The sequence below is a fragment of the Oncorhynchus mykiss genome, chromosome 21, assembly GCF_013265735.2.
Source record: "Oncorhynchus mykiss isolate Arlee chromosome 21, USDA_OmykA_1.1, whole genome shotgun sequence".
Taxonomy (NCBI): Eukaryota; Metazoa; Chordata; class Actinopteri; order Salmoniformes; family Salmonidae; genus Oncorhynchus; species Oncorhynchus mykiss.
In genome coordinates this window covers 9,356,974-9,371,260 of record NC_048585.1, presented here as the reverse complement: position 1 = coordinate 9,371,260, position 14,287 = coordinate 9,356,974, and positions in this window count along the sequence as shown.

Genomic DNA, 14,287 nt, shown 5'->3' with positions numbered 1-14,287 from the left:
CAACTAGCGCATATGGTTTATTGAAAGTTGTGGGAACATACATTTTTGGTTTTCCATTGGTTCTTGGGAGGAAACCATAACTTTACTGCCTGGTAAAACTGAGCCTTTTTTAAACGTTCTGAAAACGGAAGTGAAGAGTAAGCCTGTTCTGGGAACGTTAAGTTTTAGGTTGCAGGGAGGTTTCTGAGAACGTCTAACTATTTATCCAGGGAGGTTCTGAGAACGTCTAACTATGGTTCCAGGGAGGTTCTGAGAATGTCTTACTATGGTTCCAGGGAGGTTCTGAGAACGTTTTACTATGGTTCCAGGGAGGTTCTGAGAACGTCTAACTATGGATCCAGGGAGGTTCTGAGAACGTCGAACTATGGTTCCAGGGAGGTTCTGAGAATGTCTTACTATGGTTCCAGGGAGGTTCTGAGAACGTCTAACTATGGTTCCAGGAAGGTTCTGAGAACGTCTAACTATGGTTCCAGGGAGATTCTGAGAACGTCTAACTATGGTTCCAGGGAGGTTCTGAGAACATCTAACTGGTTCCAGGGAGGTACTGAGAACATCTTACTATGGTTCCAGGGAGGTTCTGAGAACGTCTTACTACGGTTCCAGGGAGGTTCTGAGAACGTCTAACTATGGTTCCAGGGAGGTTCTGAGAACGTCTAACTATGGTTCCAGGGAGATTCTGAGAACGTCTAACTATGGTTCCAGGGAGGTTCTGAGAACGTCTAACTGTTTCCAGGGAGGTTCTGAGAACATCTTACTATGGTTCCAGGGAGGTTCTGAGAACGTCTTACTACGGTTCCAGGGAGGTTCTGAGAACGTCTAACTATGGTTCCAGGGAGGTTCTGAGAACGTCTAACTATGGTTCCAGGGAGGTTCTGAGAACGTCTAACTATGGTTCCAGGGAGGTTCTGAGAATGTCTTACTATGGTTCCAGGGAGGTTCTGAGAACGTCTAACTATGGTTCCAGGGAGGTTCTGAGAACGTCTAACTATGGTTCCAGGGAGGTTCTGAGAACGTCTAACTATGGATCCAGGGAGGTTCTGAGAACATCTAACTATGGTTCTAGGGAGGTTCTGAGAATGTCTTACTATGGTTCCAGGGAGGTTCTGAGAACGTCTAACTATGGTTCTAGGGAGGTTCTGAGAATGTCTTACTATGGTTCCAGGGAGGTTCTGAGAACGTCTAACTATGGTTCCAGGAAGGTTCTGAGAACGTCTAACTATGGTTCCAGGGAGATTCTGAGAACGTCTAACTATGGTTCCAGGGAGGTTCTGAGAACATCTAACTGGTTCCAGGGAGGTTCTGAGAACATCTTACTATGGTTCCAGGGAGGTTCTGAGAACGTCTTAATATGGTTCCAGGGAGGTTCTGAGAATGTCTAACTATGGTTCCAGGGAGATTCTGAGAACGTCTAACTATGGTTCCAGGGAGGTTCTGAGAACATCTAACTGGTTCCAGGGAGGTTCTGAGAACATCTTACTATGGTTCCAGGGAGGTTCTGAGAACGTCTTAATATGGTTCCAGGGAGGTTCTGAGAATGTCTAACTATGGTTCCAGGGAGGTTCTGAGAACGTCTAACTATGGTTCCAGGGAGGTTCTGAGAATGTCTTACTATGGTTCCAGGGAGGTTCTGAGAACGTCTAACTATGGTTCCAGGGAGGTTCTGAGAACGTCTAACTATGGTTCCAGGGAGATTCTGAGATTGTCTAACTGTGGTTCCAGGGAGGTTCTGAGAACGTCTAACTGGTTCCAGGGAGGTTCTGAGAACATCTTACTCTGGTTCCAGGGATGTTCTGAGTACATCTTACTATGGTTCCAGGGAAGTTCTTGAGAACATCTTACTATGGTTCCAGGGAGGTTCGCAGAACATCTAACTATGGTTCCAGGGAGGTTCTCAGAACGTCTAACTATGGTTCCAGAGAGGTTCTGAGAATGTCTTACTATGGTTCCAGGGAGGTTCTGAGAACGTCTAACTATGGTTCCAGGGAGGTTCTGAGAACGTCTAACTATGGTTCCAGGGAGGTTCTGGGGTTCTGAGAACGTCTTACTCTGGTTCCAGGGATGTTCTGAGTACATCTTACTATGGTTCCAGGGAGGTTCTTGAGAACATCTAACTATGGTTCCAGGGAGGTTCGCAGAACATCTAACTATGGTTCCATGGAGGTTCTGAGAACTTCTTAATATGGTTCCCTGAAAGTTTTGATGGGAGGATTTATTAACGCTCAGAGAATACACATTTTTGATCATTTGGAGGTCTTTGAGTGTCCCCACAATAGCTACCTTTTCACATGGCGCCGACTGGTAGGATGTTTTAGGAGGGCGATTAGCAAGGCAGAGGTACTCGTCAAGCAGCGTGACGTCCTGAAGGGCTGAGACACAACATTGTTGTTAGAATGCAGTGGGAGTTGACCATTCCCTTGCTAGTCAACATCTGTTTCCTCATTTAATTTCTATTATTACTGAGGTAAAAGGCCTGGGGGGTGGGGGGGGCAACTGGATAAGAAGATAAATGCCTGTGGGCCACACCCTCTCATGCAAATTCATGCAAATATAACACTGGCTTACAAACTTCTACATGTCAACTTCTACCTGAAGAGGAGCAGAGGACCACCAGGTTAGTTGACAAAGTCATGGTACTTTAAACACTTGTTTCCTATCATCCATGATATCATGTTACAGCGATGACATTATATTACAGAGATGTTACTAGTAGGCACCAATATTGATCCTTCTGTACCATATGTTACTAGTGGTGGGCACCAATATTGATCCTTCGGTATAATATGCATATCGTTTGGGTGGATCTTAACCTACATCATATTTTATTTAGCCGTTGGTTCCCTATAGACACTGGGTGGATGTAACCTTACATCGTATCTATTTTAGCCTTTGGTGTTGTACTCCATAGACACTGGGTGGATGTAAACCTACATCATATATGTTTAGCCGTTGGTTCTCTATAGACACTGGGTGGATGTAAACCCTCATCATATCTGAGCCATTTGGAACGCAGGAGTCCCCTGACTACCCACTACCTGCTCTTTCTCTCAATCAGCATTTTTGCCAGCTAGAGAGTGTCTTTGAGGAGCTGAGGCAGTTAGGGGTGAATTAATGCAGTCCGAATGCTGTTATCGACCAATCTTTATAGTTGGCGCCCTCGTGTGGTAGTCAAGGTGCATTTCAGGTATACATATAAATTATGGATCTTCGTGATTTGGACAGTTCTAATATTACTGTTATCAAGTGTAGAGAAAAACACATATTATAACTTTAAATGGAGGGGATATATTACATAACATACATTTTATTGATCTTTGTTGTATGAAGTGCATGATATGGGAGTGAGAATAGTGCACAACAGCATTTTATGTACACCGTCATATAGTGCATTCAGAAAGTATTCAGACCACTTGACGTTTTCCACATTAAGTTACATTACAGCCACACTCCATAATGACATCACAATACTCCATAATGACATCACAATACCCCATAATGACATCACAATACCCCATAAAGACATCACAATACCCCATAATGACATCACAATACCCCGTAATGACATCACAATACCCCATAAAGACATCACAATACCCCATAATGACATCACAATACCCCGTAATGACATCACAATACCCCATAATGACATCACAATACCCCATAATGACATCACAATACCCCATAAAGACATCACAATACCCCATAATGACATCACAATACCCCGTAATGACATCACAATACCCCATAATGACATCACAATACCCCATAAAGACATCACAATACCCCATAATGACATCACAATACCCCGTAATGACATCACAATACTCCATAATGACATCACAATACCCCATAATGACATCACAATACCCCGTAATGACATCACAACACCCCGTAATGACATCACAATACCCCGTAATGACATCACAATACCCCGTAATGACATGACCATACCCCATAATGACATCGCAATACCCCATAATGACATCACAACACCCCGTAATGACATCCCAATACCCCGTAATGACATCACAATACCCCATAATGACATCCCAAGACCCCATAATGACATCACAAGACTCCATAATGACATCACAACACCCCATAATGACATCACAACGCCCCATAATGACATCACAAGACCCCCAAATTACATCACTATACCCCAAAATGACCACACAGACTCCATAATGACATCACAACACCCCATAATGACATCACATGACCCCATAATGACATCACAAGACCCCCCAAAATTACATCACTATCCCCCAAAATGACCACACAGACTCCATAATGACAAATCGAAAACAGGTCTTTGCAAATTTACATAAAACATATATATGTACTTACATACAGACAGCAGTCAAAGGTTTCTGCTCATTCAAGGGTTATTTCTTTATTTGTAACATCTTCTACATTGTAGAATAATAGTGAAGACATCAACACTATGAAATAACACATATGGAATCATGTAGTAACCAAAAAAGTGTTAAACAAATCAAAATATATTTAATATTTGAGATTTTTCAAAGTAGCCTCCCTCTGCCTTGAAGACAGCTTTGATCAGTTTTGGCATTCTCTCAACCAGCTTCACCTGTTACACTTTTCCAACAGTCTTGGCATTCTCTCAACCAGCTTCACCTGTTACACTTTTCCAACAGTCTTGAGGGAGTTCCCATATGATGATAACTTGTTGGTTGATTTTACTTCTCTGCCGTCCAACTCATCCAAAACAATCTCAATTGGGTTGAGGTTTGGTGATTGTGGAGGCCAGGTCATCTGGGGCAGCACTCCATCACTCTTCTTCTTGGTCGAATAGCCCTTACACAGCCTAGTTTCTGAATGCACTATATGACGGTGTACATAAAATGCTGTTGTGCACTATTCTCACTCCCATATCATGCACTTCATACAACAAGGATATTGAAGATAAATAAAATGTATGTTATATAAGATATCCCCTCCATTTAAAGTTATAATATGTGTTTTTCTCTACACTTGATGACAGTAATATTAGAACTGTCCAAATCACGAAGGTCCATAATTTATAGTTATACCTGAAATGCACCTTGACTACCACATGAGGGCGCCAAATATAAAGATTGGTCGATATTAGAAGTCAGCCTCCATTAATTCAGCACTACCTGCCTCAGCTCCTCAAAGACACTCTCTCCTAGCTGGTAAAAATGCTGATTGAGAGAAAGAGCAGGTAGAGGGTAGTCAGGGGACTCCTCTGCGTTCCAAATGGCACCCTATTCCCTACATAGTGCAGTCCACTACCTTTGACCAGGGTCCATAGGTAATAGGGTGCCACTTGGGACACAGCCTGTCCCATAATGTTTATCTTCTTGACAAGTTGCACCCCCCCAGGCCTTTTACCTCAGTAATAATAGAAATGAAATGAGGAAACAGATGTTGAATAACAAGGGAATGGTCAACTCCCACTGCATTCTAACAACAACGTTGTGTCTCAGCCCTTAAGGACGTCACGCTGCTTGACGAGTACCTCTGCCTTGCTAACCGCCCTCCTAAATCGTCCTACCAGTCGTCGCCAAGTGAACAGATAGCTATTGTGGGGACACTCAAAAACCTTCAAATGATCAAAAATGTGTATTCTCTGAGCGTTAATAAATCCTCCCATCAAAACTTTCAGGGAACCATATTAAGATGTTCTCAGAACCTCCCTGGAACCATATTAAGACGTTCTCAGAACCTCCCTGGAACCATAGTTAGACGTTCTCAGAACCTCCCTGGAACCATAGTTAGACGTTCTCAGAACCTCCCTGGAACCATAGTTAGACGTTCTCAGAACCTCCCTGGAACCATAGTTAGACGTTCTCAGAACCTCCCTGGAACCATAGTTAGACGTTCTCAGAACCTCCCTGGAACCATAGTAAGATGTTCTCAGAACCTCCCTGCAACCTAAAAATTAACGTTCCCAGAACAGGTGATGTGTTCACTTCTGTTCTCAGAACGTTTAAAAACGTTCTGTTTTTCCAGTCAGGAAACGTATGGCTTCGTTCCCACAACCAATGTAAAACCAAAAACAAACGTTCCCACAACTGACAAGGAACCAAATGTGCTAGCTGGGACCTTAAATAATTACAGTCAGATCTGAAAATATTGGCACTCCTAACAATTCATGTAAATTAAATCCAACAAAATGTTATCTGGATTAACATTCAACTCTTAATCTCAGTTGAAGGAACTGTATTGTGGCCTTTCATGGCTTCCTGTATAGGACCTTCCACCCCCACCTGGGATATGGATGCCTGATGAAGACCTACAGGGTCGAAACGTTGTAAATAAATATCACCTGGGACCACGAGCAGCAGCGTGCTGCGTTCTCCTTTCTGTTGTCCATGAGTTCACCTACAACTCCAGCACCTGGGAGCACGAGCAGCAGTGTGCTGCGTTCTCCTTTCTGTTTTCCATGAGTTCACCTACAACTCCAGCACCTGGGAGCATGAGCAGCAGTGTGCTGCGTTCTCCTTTCTGTTTTCCATGAGTTCACCTACAACTCCAGCACCTGGGAGCACGAGCAGCAGTGTGCTGCGTTCCCCTTTCTGTTTTCCATGAGTTCACCTATAACTCCAGCACCTGCTGAAAGCACCTGGATGTGCATGTGTTCTTCAGCTTTTGTATGTGAAAGACAAAGAACACATGGAAGGAAACAAATGGCTGTTGACTGAGAACAGAAAAACTACTGAATCAAACACTAACCACTATTATCAGGGCAACAATAGAGCAGTTTAAACCCACTGGAACAGAGGTAAACTAGCCTGGAAGAGGACGGAAGGTTTGCTGTATCGTGGCGTCTACAAATCTCCAATTAGACGCCACCTCCGTGCCAATAGGTTATTTGGAAGGGTTGCCAGGTGGGGATAAAAAGCCTTTATTGAGATCAACCAACACATGTAAAGGCCAGGAGTTTGATAAACGTCATTGGATTGGAACCAGGTTCAATGGACAGATGAGAGGAAAATAGAGCTCTTTGGCAACACACACCAGTGGTGGGTTTGGCCTCAAAAGACGGATTCATACGCAGCAAATAGACCTGTAAAACGACTGTAAATTATGATGGTGGATCTTTGATCTAATGGGCCTGTTTTGCCTCCGCTGGTCCTGGTGTCCGTGTGAAGGTCAGCGGATCCATGATCTTTACCAAAGTACCAAGACGTTTTACACAAAAAAACCTGGTCGCCTCTGAAAGGAGGCTGAACCTTGGCCGCAAGTGAATATTCAAGACAATAACACGGGGAGGGTGCTAGACTATTGAAAACAAGGAGTAACAATCATTTTAGTAAAAGGCTCAGTGGGGTTATCCTCACATGGGGAGGGTGCTAGACTATCGAAAACAAGGCTCAGTGGGGTTATCCTCACAAGGGGTGGGTGCTAGACTATGGAAAACAAGGCTCAGTGGGGTTATCCTCACAAGGGGAGGGTGCTAGACTATGGAAAACAAGGCTCAGTGGGGTTATCCTCACAAGAGGAGGGTGCTAGACTATTGAAAACAAGGCTCAGTGGGGTTATCCTCACATGGGGAGGGTGCTAGACTATTGAAAGCAAGGCTCAGTGGGGTTATCCTCACAAGGGGAGGGTGCTAGACTATTGTAAACAAGGGGTAACAATCATTATGACCCCTACCTTTATTCGATTGGTCTTTATTTCTTGTTGAACAAAATGTATTTCTCAAAGCAAATGTATAAAAAATACACTTGGAGCTGAGAATATAGAGAACATAGAGAACATAGAGAATATAGAGAATATGGAGAACATAGAGAACATAGAGAACATAGAGAACATAGAGAACATAGAGAATATAGAGAACATAGAGAACATAGAGAATATAGAGCAGTATTGGTATTATTTATTTTAAACAGTCTTTTTAGTTCATCTTTATCAAGGGATCCAGTAATTCTGGTCCCCACTGTTACAGAAGGATCAATATTGGTGCCCACCACTAGTAACATCTCTGTAATATATAATGTCATCGCTGTAACATGATATTACGAATAACAGGAACCCGTGTTTAAAGTACCAGGACTTTGTCAACTAACCCGGTAGATTTCTGCTCCTCTTCAGGTTGAAGTTGACATGTAGAAGTTTGTAAGCCAGTGTTATATTTGCATGACATCGCATGATTGGGTGTTGCCCACAGGCATGTATCTTCTTGACAAGTTGAACCCCCCCAGGCCTTTCTATCTCAATTATAATAGTATGTAAAGTAGTTGGAGTACGTTGCACCCTGCTAGGCCTTTCTATCTCAATTATAAGACTATGCAAAGGAATTGAAGTGCGTTGCACCCTGCTAGGCCTTTCTATCTCAATTATAATAGTAGGGAGAGACTTTAATGTTCTGACAATAACAATGTAGAGGTAGATCTCCTTTAACAGCATCTGCTGGGCTGCATTCCATGTGGTTGAAACCACAGTAAAAGTTAGCATGAAAGCAGGGTGTGTAGAGATGGTGATGAGGATGCTTAACCCTTGTGTGGTGTTCGGGTCTGTCTGACCCATTTTCAATTTTTACCAAAAGAAAGATTACACAATTATATATATTTTTTGTCATTTTCTGTGACAAATAAAACATTTTAATTCAAATAAAACATTCTGATAATCTGATATTCCATATGTGGTGTTTGGGTCCACTGGACCAGAGGGTAATAAAAGTGTGTGTGTGTGTGTGTGTGTGTGTAGGTGTGTAGGTTTGTGTGTGTGTGTGTGTGTGGGTGTGTGTGTGTGTGGGTGTGTAGGTGTGTGTGTGTGTGTGTGTGGGTGTGTGTGTGTGTGTAGGTGTGTGTGTGTAGGTGTGTGTAGGTGTGTGTGTGGGTGTGTAGGTGTGTGTGTGTGTGTGTGTGTGTGTGTGTGTGTGTGTGTGTGTGTGTGTAGGTGTGTGTGTGTGTGTGTAGGTGTGTAGGTGTGTGTGTGTAGGTGTGTGTGTGTGTGTGTAGGTGTGTAGGTGTGTGTGTGTAGGTGTGTGTAGGTGTGTGTGTGGGTGTGTAGGTGTGTGTGTGTGTATAGGTGTAGGTGTAGGTGTGTGTGTGTGTAGGTGTGTGTGTGTGTGTGTGTAGGTGTGTGTAGGTGTGTGTAGGTGTGTGTGTGTGTAGGTGTGAGTAGGTGTGTGTGTGTGTGTAGGTGTGTGTGTGTGTGTAGGTGTGTGTAGGTGTGTGTAGGTGTGTGTGTGTGTGTGTGTGTGTGTGTGTGTGTGTGTGTGTGTGTGTGTGTGTGTGTGTGTGTGTGTGTGTGTGTGTGTGTGTGTGTGTGTGTGTGTGTGTGTGTGTGTGTGTGTGTGTGTGTGTGTGTAGGTGTGTGTGTGTAGGTGAAAACAAGTACAAATGAAACAAATGTATGCAGTGTGCCGACACTCTGTCTTCCTCTTCCCTGGGCCTGCTGTTTCAACAGAGCACCAAGAACCTGTTTGTCTCCCTGCCTTGTCTGTTTGTCTCCCTGCCTTGTCTGTTTGTCTCCCTGCCTTGTCTGTTTGTCTCCCTGCCTTGTCTGTTTGTCTCCCTGCCTTGTCTGTTTGTCTCCCTGCCTTGTCTGCTGGTCTACCGTTTTTCTCACACTCTTTACCCGTTGTAGTGTGAAAAACTACACAATGTCTTGCAGGAACCTATTCGATGTTATTACAATACATTACTTCAATACATTATTCCAATACATTGTAAAACACTCTACCCCAGCCCGGTGCAAATTGGAGGAGGAACACAACAAATCAATAGCTTTGCATGTGTGGCTCCTTTCCACAATCAATCAGTATGGCAGAAATAATCTCTGCTCAGAGGGTCTTAGAAATCATCTTTGCAGATAGAGATGCTAGTGTGGAAGGAGCGTCTTCCACTTTGCAAGATTAAGAATTTTAAGAATACGATGGTCATGTCTCTGTCAATTCGGAGTCTGACAGTGAGTTGTAAGAAGAGGATGAGATTGACCTTCAGCTAGCCCCAGGACCAACCCGGCAGCAGAAAGCCTCAGGACCAGCCCTTCAGCAGCCAGCCCCAGGACCAGCCGTCAGCAGCCAGCTCGTCAGCAACCAGCCCCAGCCCCAGGACCAGCCTGTCAGCAGCCAGCCCCAGGACCAGCCCATCAGCAGCCAGCCCGTCAGCAGCAAGCCCGTCAGCAGCCAGCCCCAGGACCAGCCCTTCAGCAGCCAGCCCCATGACCAGTCCTTCAGCAGCCAGCCCCATGACCATACCGGTCAGCAGCCAGCCCCAAGACCAGCCCTTCAGCAGCCAGCCCCAGGACCAGCCCTTCAGCAGCCAGCCTCAGGACCAGCCCGTCAGCAACCAGCCCATCAGCAACCAGCCCGTCAGCAGCCAGCCCCAGGACCAGCCCGTCAGCAACCAGCCCCAGGACCAGCCCTTCAGCAGCCAGCCCCAGGACCAGTCCGTCAGCAGCCAGCCCGTCAGCAGCGAGCCCCAGGACCAGTCCGTCAGCAGCCAGCCCCAGGACCAGTCCGTCAGCAATCAGCTCAACAGCAACCTGCCGTAGGAGAAATATGAATGTCAACAAATTGTGAAATTGAATGGTGTTCTTGGCCAAGGCATGAGCCACCCAACATGGTTGCCAATGTGATAAGGATGCAACCAGGGCCGATGTGGATGGAGGTTACTCATGTACAGGACATACAGTCTTCTTTTGAGCTGTTCATCCCAGACACCATCCAGAAAATCATTCTGGACTGCACGAATATGGAGGGAAGGCGATGTTTTTGGAGAGAGATGGAAAGAGATGGACCAAACTCATTTAAATGCATACTTTGGGGGTCTTATCCTTGCTGGTGTTTTCAGGTCCAATGGGGGATCACAGAATCCATGTGGGATGCAGAAACTGACAGAGAATTTTTCCGTGCAACAATGTCTCTGGAAAAGTTCCACATTATTTCCAGGATTATCCGCTTCAATACCCGAGACACCAGACTAGCTCGGCTGCAGAGAGACAAGCTATTTGCAATCAGGTCAGTGTGGGACAAGTGGGTGGACCGCCTTCCCCTGTTTTACAACCCTGGGCCCAACGTTACTATTGATGAGCAGCTTATGCCATTTAGAGGCCGCTGCCCCTTCAGGCATTACATACAGTCTAAACCCGCAAAATATGGAATCAAGATCTGGGCTGCCTGTGATGCTGCTTCATCATATGTGTGGAACTCATAAGTGTATACGGGGAAGCCAGATGGAGGAGCCTCTGAGAAGAACCAAGGGATGAAGGTTCTCCTGGACGTGACATAGGGACACAGTGGCCACCACATCACATGCAATAACTTCTTTATTCGCAAACCTGGGACAGGAGCTCCTCAAGAGGAAGCTGACGATGGTAGGAACAGTACGAAAAAAAAGCCAGAGCTCCCACCTCAGCTGTTGAATAAATGGAACAGGCCTATCAATTCCTCTAAGTTTGTGTTCACAGCTGACACGTCGCTAGTGTCCTACGTGCCAAAGAAAGGCAAAAATGTGGTACTCGTGAGTACGCTGCATAGGGATGGAGAATTTTATTTTAAAAAATGTTTTCAACCTTTATTTAAGAACAAATTCTTATTTAAAATGATGGCCTACCGGGGAACAATGGGTTAACTGCCTTGTGCAGGGGCAGAATGACAGATTTTGTGGCCAGGAACATCTAAAACCAGAAATCATAATGGATTACAAGGCCACAAAAGGAGGGATTGAAAATGTAGACAAGTTGGTGACTGGCTACACCTGCAACAGAAGAACCCTACGCTGAACCCTACCCGGTGATATTCTACAACATCTTGGACATCTTGGTGTACAACATGTTTGTCATCTGGATGGTGTTGAACCCAGATTGGAACAGAGGGAAGCTCCAGAGGAGACGGCTCTTTCTCGAAGAGCTGGGAAAGGCATTGGTAAGACCTCAAATCCAGGAGGCAACATATCCCATGGAGCCCAGCTTCTGGAACCATCGTGAGTAGGATTCAGGAGAAAGATGCTGGTGTCACATCTGCCCAATCCATTATTAATGGATAATGATTTTACCATTATCCATTATCCTTTACATGTATTTAAATCAGTCCTTTTGACTGTAAAAAGTAATGTTTTGTTAATACGGAGAGGATTTGCCATGTACAGGATAGACCCATAAACTGATTCAGTGTAATAAATAAAAAAATAGTAAATGTTGATAGGATTATTTAGTTTGTTAGGATCCCCATTAAAACCTCTTTGCGCACAGATCCCGCTAGCTTTCCAGTGAAATCGGAGCGCGCCAAATTCAAAATACAAAATCGTAATATTAAACATTTATGAAAATACAAGTGTCATACTTGATTCTTTAGCTTAGAATCTTGGTAATCGAACCACGTTGCTCGATTTACAATAGGCTTTCGGCAAAAGCATAGCATTCGATTATCTGAGGACAACGCCCCACAACAACATATGTTTTCAAACCAGCACAGGCATCACAAAATCATAAATGGCGCTAAAATACATCACTTACCTTTGAAGATCTTCCTCTGTTTGCAATCCCAAGGGTTCCAGCTACGCAATGAATGGTCGTTTTGTTCGATAAAGTCCTTCTTTGCATCCCCAAAAAGTATGTTTAGTAGGCATCATTGAGTTCAATAATCCACCAGTTGCATAAAAATAAGTCCCCAAAGGTCCCGGTAAAGTTCGTCCAAACAAGTCAAACGACATTTCTAATTCATCCTCAGGTAGTATAATATTTAAATAAATGATCCTTTTATACGGAGACTAGTATGTTCAATAGGGAAGGAAAATAACAAATAGCTCGCCCTCATTCACGCGCGCATAGACTATTTTTGCCTTAGTGCTCCCCTTGGATAAACTACTATTCCTCGTTGGTTTTTCAGAAAACACGCCGGAATCTATGTGTAAAGACTGTTGACATCTAGTGGAAGCCATAGGAACTGCAATCTGGGAGGCTGACGTCATAGTTTTCCATAGCTTCACATTTGAAGTGGCTGGGAGCTCAAAAAAAGAATTCAGAATGGATTTCCCCTTTTCTCCCTGACATATCAGTTGTGTTATACACACAGACATTATTCAAACAGTTCTAGAAACGTCAAGAGTGTTTTCTATCCAATTATACCAATTATATGCTTATCCCAGCTTCTGGGCCTGAGTAACAGGCAGTTTACTTTGGGAACGTCAGACAGGCGGAAATTCGGGAAACTAGACCGTGCACTGAAACATTAACGACTGAAAATGCAGCAGCAACTCTTCCAAGGGTCCATTAACTACTGAATATGCAGCAGCTACTCTTCCTTGGGTCCAATAACTACTGAATATGCAGCAAATACTCTTCCTGGGGTCCATTACCTACTGAACAGGCAGAAGCTACTCTTCCTGGGGTCCATTACCTACTGAACAGGCAGAAGCTACTCTTCCTGGGGTCCATTACCTACTGAACATGCAGCAGCTACTCTTCCTGGGGTCCATTACCTACTGAACATGCAGCAGCTACTCTTCCTGGGGTCCATTACCTACTGAATATGCAGAAGCTACTCTTCCTGGGGTCCATTAACTACTGAACATGCAGCAGCTACTCTTCCTGGGGTCCATTACCTACTGAACATGCAGCAGCTACTCCTCCTGGGGTCCATTAACTTCTTACGGATCACTGGGACGCGAGCGTCTCACCTCGACAACATCCGGTGAAATTGCAGAGGGCGAAATTCAAATTACAGAAATCGTAATATTAAACATTCATGAAAATGCAAGTGTCATACATAATTTAAAAGCTTAACTTCTTGTTAATTCAGCCGCATTGTTCAATTTCAAAAAGGCTTTACGGCGAAAGCACACCATGTGATTATCTGAGGACAACGCCCAGCACACAAAGCATTACATACATTTTCCATCCCTGCAGAGGCGTCACTTACCTTGAAGATCTTCATCTGGTTTAAATCACAAGGGTCCCAGCTATGTAACAAATGGTCCTTTTGTTCGATAAAGTCTTTCTTTATATCCCAAAAAAGACAGTTTCATTGGCGCGCTATACTCAGTAATCCACCGGTTCAAAATGCATACAAATGAATCCCGTAAATTACCAATAAAACTTCTTCCAAACATATCAAGCAACACAGCAATCCTGATTTCGGGATAAGTGTCATCAACAACCGCTGAATAGCATAGCGCTACATACAATAAATATTACTATAAATATTTATATTCATGTCAGATTTTGAAAATATGCTTTATAGCGAAAGCAATCCAAGCGTTTGTGTAAGTTTATCGATCGCACGATAAACATTAAGTACACTTAGCATCAGGTAGCTCGGTCACGACAACCAGAAAAGCAATCATTGAAT